Source organism: Lipotes vexillifer, unplaced genomic scaffold, assembly GCF_000442215.2.
Source record: "Lipotes vexillifer unplaced genomic scaffold, Lipotes_vexillifer_v1.1 scaffold1098, whole genome shotgun sequence".
NCBI classification, from domain to species: domain Eukaryota; kingdom Metazoa; phylum Chordata; class Mammalia; order Artiodactyla; family Lipotidae; genus Lipotes; species Lipotes vexillifer.
The window spans coordinates 379,369-386,254 of NW_006798559.1; the positions used below are offsets into that span (position 1 = coordinate 379,369).

Here is a 6,886-nt window from a genome sequence, read left to right on the forward strand (position 1 = left end):
AGTGACCCTTAAACACTACCACTATCCCCATTTTGCCTAAGAGGGCCCTGGGGCACAGGGGTACACAGCCAGACCATGGCTGGGCTAGGGTCCAAGGCCTGACTGACTGTGGCCAAATCCTAGTCCCAGACCCCTTAGCCACAAATATCACTGGTCAGTGGAGTATGCTTTTCTACCCCTCAAGCCTCGGGCGTCTCTCCACCATTCCTCTCTCCTCTCTTTTGGTGCAAGTTCAAAGGAGCAGCTCACTAAGGTGTTCTCCCCATCTCTGGACTTTCTCACCATCCCCTCCTCTTCCTGCATTAACTTTCCTTAGGAGGCCTGGGAACATGCCCATGAGGATGATCTCTTTCCCACCCCAAAGCTTCAGACCAATGTCTCTCTCCCTGACCATCATTTTATTAACAGAAACGCTTATGCTGTAAAGAAGTACGAAGTGTTTCCATCTCACGAATCTCTAAGACCCCCGCTACACCTCTCCTCTATGTATCCCGCCTGGAAATGTTTAAATAGATGATATGATTAATAAGCAACGACTGTATCTAATTTACATACAAACTAATATTCACACGTGTACAAGCAAGCGGGGCTGGTCAGGAGCGGAAGTAGGCAGTAGACCAAGTCAACAGATGCACATACCAATATCGCATATTGTGGTATCTAAGGATCCAAGTTTAGTACCTCAAGATGTCAGAAGAGGGACCTCCCTGGTGGTCCAGTGGTTAAGGTTCTGCGCTCCCAATGCAGGGGGCCCAGGTTCAATCCCTGGTCAGGGAACGAGATCCTACATGCTGCAACTAAGAGTTCGCATGCTGCAACTAAGACCCAGCGTGACCAAATAAATAAATAAATAAATAAATATTAAAAAAAAAACAAAAAACCTTTGAAAGCCACAGATGGGCACACTTCTCTGGGACCCCTGATTAGATTGGGGCATTTAAAATGTCAGAAGAAACACAAGGGAAACTGAAGGGGAAAAACATAGACTACATGGAGATGCACAGCACAGAAAAGCAAAGGAAGATTAAGATCGCAATAAATACCATCTCTGAAACTATAAAGACACCAACCATTAAGGCTCTGACTCTACCCCAGGCAGAAGCAGTGACTACAAGTTCCTCCTGTTAAAGGGCTGGGAAGGCTACTGAAAAGAATGAATGCAGAGATGTTGCTCATTAGTCACTTTTTATTCGCACACCATTTCTTTGTTATCTTGCTCCAAATGGCATTTTCACATTAATTTGGCCGTCCACTTTCGGCAGAGGGGAAATTGCAGCATTGTGACTGGAACAATGGCTTTACGACCTTCTGGAGAGGTGTCTCTGGACCCCTCGCTTACTCTCTCAGGCTCAGCTTCCTCGTGGATAAAACAGAGATTGGACTATCAGATGTGGTAACAGTTGTAAATGGTGTGATACAGCACCCTGGAACACTGCAGGTGCCTACACGGCTGTTTTTTTTTAAAATATTGATGTTTAAATATTCATGCTGTCAAGATTCAACAAATGTCTATGAATCATTTATCATGGGTCAGGTGTTCTAGTTTAATAAAGAAATACTTTGAGATGCATTTTCTCCATAGCATGGCTTTCTGCCAGGGTTGCTGTCGATCTCCCTGAGTAGTGGAGAGGGTAAAGCTCCAGGGGGTGCAGCTGAGCTCTAGTCCTGTTTCCATCACTCATAATTGATCTTGGGCAAGCCTACAATCTCCCTGAGCTTGTGTTTCTCACCACTGGGGTGAGCTGGATGGTCCCTTCTAGCTCAGAGGGCTGCAGGGTACCCATGTGGAGTCCCTTGCACAAGAAACTCAGGGAGGAACCCCCAATGCACTCCTAGAAGGTATGTCTTATAAATCCAGCTGACTCTAGTGACTCTGGTATATAATTTTTGGAATTTATGGAAACAGTATAGTCCTAAATATCAGAAATCACTACTGCCAACAAATCTGGACTTGTAAATTGATCAGCTTTTCTTTTCTTCTTTTTTTTCCCTGTTGGTTATTTATTTTAAATATAGTAGTGTGTACATGTCAATCACAAACTCAACTTTTCATACTGCTCATTCCTACTTCTTTTGCTTTTCTTCCTTATCATCAGATCCATCTATTTCTTAATCACAGTTACGATCTCATATTTACATCTTTGTTTTTCCACACAACACACCTGTTATAGATATTCCTACACATAACGGCTCCATCCACGTTATGAAGTATATAAGACATTTATCTCGCCAAGATTAAAGCCTTGTAATACGCAGATCTCCAAGAGGGCTTAGATAGGACCCCCGGCGCCTCCCCAACTTCTATTAACCAGACTTGGAAGCCCCTTATTACTCTTTCCACCATGCTACTGTTTTCAGAAAGAGACCACCTGGAAGATAAATTTGGTAAGTGAATAAAAAGGTATCAAATTACCTGATTCCTAATTTCAACCCATCTCACACACACACACACACACAGAGAAAAGGGGTGGTGGTGGGGACTAACACATTCTCTGCAATTCTCTGTGTAAAAATTTAGTATTTATTTCTTTAACAGTCAATTTACTCAGAGTTACAGGTGATTGGGACTGATTTTTAACTTATAAAGAACTTTAACAAAAGCAATCAATTTATAAAATATTTTATAAAACACACAATAAGGAAATAATATTTGCATACTTGGTTCACCGGAGCTTGGTTTGTTAACCAAACTACGTTGTAATCCAAATTGCAGGGGTAGCGAGCAAGCCTGCCCCTCCCACCTCCTTCCACCCCAAAGACACACTTGTGTATTCTTCCAACCTCACAGATCTCAACAGGAAAAAACAGTCCCCCAGTTCAGAAAAGTTCAAGTCTCTGTTAACAGACAACCACTTTTTCTCTGAAGGAAGGTAACGTGGCGGTAAAATTCCTGGGGCCGCCACCTAAAGGTTATTTGATGCCTGTAGGGCACAGATAGCACTGGACGAAGAACTTCAACCACAGCCGCTCACTCACTTACACAACTGTTTATTTGGGAAGGTACCTTCCCAGGTCTGATTTGTAAAGTTGGAACAAATCTATCTGCCCTCCACCCTGACTGGTAACTCACGTCAGGATTTCTGAACGGGGAGACAAAGGTCAGCTGCCCTTCTCCCAAGAGGGGGAGGAGCTAGTGACATTAGGCATGCGTGGAAAGTCACAAGGGTGAAATGGGAAGACCCAGGCTTGGCACTCACAACCAAGTTAAAATCTTTGTGCTGTCGATGACTAGTTGCGTGACCCTGAACAAGATACTTGACCTCTACAAGTCGGTCTGCCCAGCAGCAAAATGGGAATAACAAGTATCTACTTCTTAGGTCAGAAGCCATGACAAATGTTAAGGTTTTAGCAACCATTGCCAAGTGCTTTCCCAATGCGGTGGGCTGTCAACACCCTTCAGGAACAGCAACTAAGACCACCCACTTCACCGTACATTTGCCAGCACTGAACAGTCTTAGTAAGACAAAACCTTTGTTAATTTGGTGGCCAAAAAATAGTGCTTATCTTTATTAACATTTCTGACTACCTGGGAGGCTGAACATAGTTTCACATAATTAGTAGGTGTTCGTAGTTTCTTCTCTTGTGAATTTTTTGTTTACACTCATTACCCACAATTGGGGTGAACACTTCCGAGTCTTGTTCCTCCTCTTGAATGGAACAGATTTCTAAACTGCTATAACAGTTTGAAAGTGTATGTGTGACTTCATTTCCTGTCCTGAGGGCTCCAGGTGACTGGAGTTATCGTCCCTTACTAATTCCACAAAATCTCATGAAAAGGGTCACGTTCAGGAAAACATCTTTAGGATTTAATTTTCAAACTCTGAAGTGTATTTCTAAACTAAAAGATCATTTTCCCATGAAAATCTGTAGGCTATACGCATAATGAAAAGGAAAGACTTAGGATTCTGAACCTAAAAGCGTTAGAACCTTAAAGCTACCTGGCAATCGAGGGATAACTCAGCATCTCAGAAAGAAGCTGCCCAGTGCCCCAGAGTTGTTCCCTGGGCGGCACACACAGTATAGAGGAAAAGGCAAGCCCCCTGCACTCCCCCCATGTCCCTTCATTCCCAAATGCCAAGGTTTTGGAAACTGCAATTATTTCACTGCTCCCTAAACCCAATCCAGTTTGGGAGAGAACAGTAACACATGGGACTTATAAAAACCTCCTCTAAAAATACATTATTAGATTAGCCAATATGGGGCAATTCTCTACATGCTTTTTTTTTCAGTCCTTTCCCATCCCCAATAACTTAACACATGCCAACATCTGTCCCTGACTGAAAATGAGCTGTGTTTTGATCCTCACCTCTATCCCCCTTCAAAGTCAGCCAGCTCCAGACAATAAAAAGAGGAAAAATTTCCCAAGTGTGTCATATCTTTCAATCAATGCACAAACATCTCATTATTCACATGTAGCTAAAAGGTTCCCAACAAGTTTGGCTTTATGACTGGGTACAGAGGAAGGGCCTGTGGTCTCTCTACTGCCAACAAAACCCCAGCCAACTTGCTCTTGGTTTTTACTGATAATCCCAAAGTCATCTAGACAACCAATGCACTCCCCCTCAATTTCTGCAACTCCACCTCTGCATTTTTTTTTCTACATCCCCTTCTTCAACGCTTGGGCTCACCCGCAGAGTCAAGAGAACAATACCTACTGTTGGTGGATGGAGCCATGGAGCATCTCCATCTATGAGGGAAGAACACTGCCTTCGTCCCGAAGCTCTCAATCTCATCTCTTCCTCCTCTTCCACCCCATTTACCCTCCACCCTACCCTACCGCTGGTACAAACAAGCTCCCACTCCAGCATCCTACATGGACTCTCTCCGGAGCCTGCAGCCCTTCCCATCCCTCTCTTTGCCACAGCCCATCTTCTTAAATGGGTTGTCCAGAGTCTGGTTTTCCAGCACCTTCCAGGTTACGGGAGATACAAAGTGAAATGTGTAAGGTAGGAAGGAGGCTGCTCGCATGTGTGGGAGTCTGGTGTGGGTTCTGGCTGAGGAGTGAGGGACGGGCCACACGGCAGGACCAGTCCTGGTTACAGCACCTCAACACCCGACGGAGAAGCCTGAGGCTAGCATCTCTGCCTACTTACCTTTCTCATCATCACTTGCCTGGAATACTGCTCTCTGCAGGCACCAATTACTTCCTGATTAGTGAATTCCCAAAGCTTCTTTTGAGTCCTCAGTCCTCTTCTGTCCTCTCTCTGTGGCATGTGACTCTAAGGAGCACCCCGCCCCCTTCCCGCCCCTCCAGCTTCCGTGCAGTCGCAGTACCTAAGCTCTCCTTCCACCTCGGCAGAGACCCCTTTCCATCCTCCCTCAGTGACTTCTCTGCTCTGAGCACCCCCTTCCTTTCTTCTCCTGCTCCCTTGCATCAGCCTGTTGCTGAAGCTTCAACTATTCCCTCAATATCCCCTCAAACCCAGTGCCTCTCCAACGAGACTGAGCGGTTCCTCTAAGTGAGACACTCTGACAGACCGTGTGGGTTGTTATTGCTACCACAGTTCATAAGCATCTGTCCAGCACTGGGGAGGCAAAGATGGAGGGCCAGGGCCCCACTTGCCAGGAGTCACACCCCAAGTCTCCCAGGCTCAGATACCAGGAGTTAACTGTGACATCAGCCCCTTCCTCCCTCCCTCCCTCCCTTCCATCCATCCACCACCTCTTCCCACGCAAACTCAAGCAACCCTGCCTGCCTCCCTCATGCTACCCTTCCTTTCCATTCAGATACTCTTAAGCCCCTTTCACCTCGCCCCTGGCCTCCTGTGAGTCTCCCAAGCATTCTAGCTCCTCCCAGGTCCTCTCCCCACAATCACTATTATCCTTTTAAGCACATGTACAAGTCACATTATTTCCCAGCAGAACTTTGTTTTTTGGGGTTTTTTTTTGCGGTACGCGGGCCTCTCACTGTTGTGGCCTCTCCCGTTGCGGAGCACAGGCTCCGGATGCCCAGGCTCAGCGGCCGTGGCTCACGGGCCCAGGCACTCTGCGGCATGTGCGATCCTCCCAGACCGGGGCACGAACCCGTGTCCCCTGCATCGGCAGGCGGACTCTCAACCACTGCGCCACCAGGGAAGCCCCCCAGCAGAACTTTGGATGGTACTCTGCTACTTCTTGAATAAGGCCAGATTCCTTCACTGGCATTCAAGGTCTGGTCCCTTACCCTTCCAGGCAAATGGAAAAACTTGCATTACCCCAAATGGCCCTTCTACCCCACTCCATGCCTTTGCTCTCCCTGTGCTGGCTTCTACCTTCAGATGTACGTGCAGGACTTCCACTTTTCACTCTAAATACCTTTGTACTGTTTAAATTTTTTATAGTTAACAAAAATTACTTTGAATTAAAGAGTGATGAGTTTCAGGGACTAGTCTAAAACAATCTCCTTTACCTGCCTTCCTTGACCATGCTAGCCCAAGACAATTTTTCTATCCTTTTTATTCTGAAAATTCTTCTCTGAATTTTATTGATGCTTAACGTGGACTTCCTGTTATAGTGGTTGGTACTAACATCACTTCTTCCTAACTCGATTTTTAGGTCCTTCAGGGCAAAGCTGGGTCCAATTCAGCCTAACTCCCACAGTCCCTTAGTCATTGCCCATGATAGGCCTACAATATCAGATGAAATCAAGGCGTTATGAATTTTATCTTAAGGATGACAATCTGAATTTCCCCAGTTTTAGCAAGTAAAAATGGACTCTTAAGTTGGAATATAGGATCTTTACGTTACGGATTTTCCAATGAGTTAATCATTTAAATTCCTTCTTATGCCACAATTTTTTGGGTAACTTTGCACATCACTGTAAAGGCTGGAACACTCTGTATTGAAGGTCGTGTGTGTGTGTGTGTGTGTGTGTGTGTGTGTGTGTGTGTGTGTGTGTGTGTGTGTG

General features: G+C 45.5%; 1 protein-coding gene and 1 non-coding gene across 2 annotated transcripts in view; one reads left to right on the forward strand and one right to left on the reverse strand.

The window, feature by feature from the left end:
- Positions 1 to 6,886, reverse strand: part of TCF7L1 (transcription factor 7 like 1) — a 162,232-nt gene that overhangs the window by 149,953 nt on the left and 5,393 nt on the right. The window lies entirely within an intron of this gene.
- TRNAG-CCC (transfer RNA glycine (anticodon CCC)) lies at positions 705 to 777 on the forward strand. The gene has a single exon. It is a non-coding gene; the product is annotated as a tRNA-Gly (tRNA).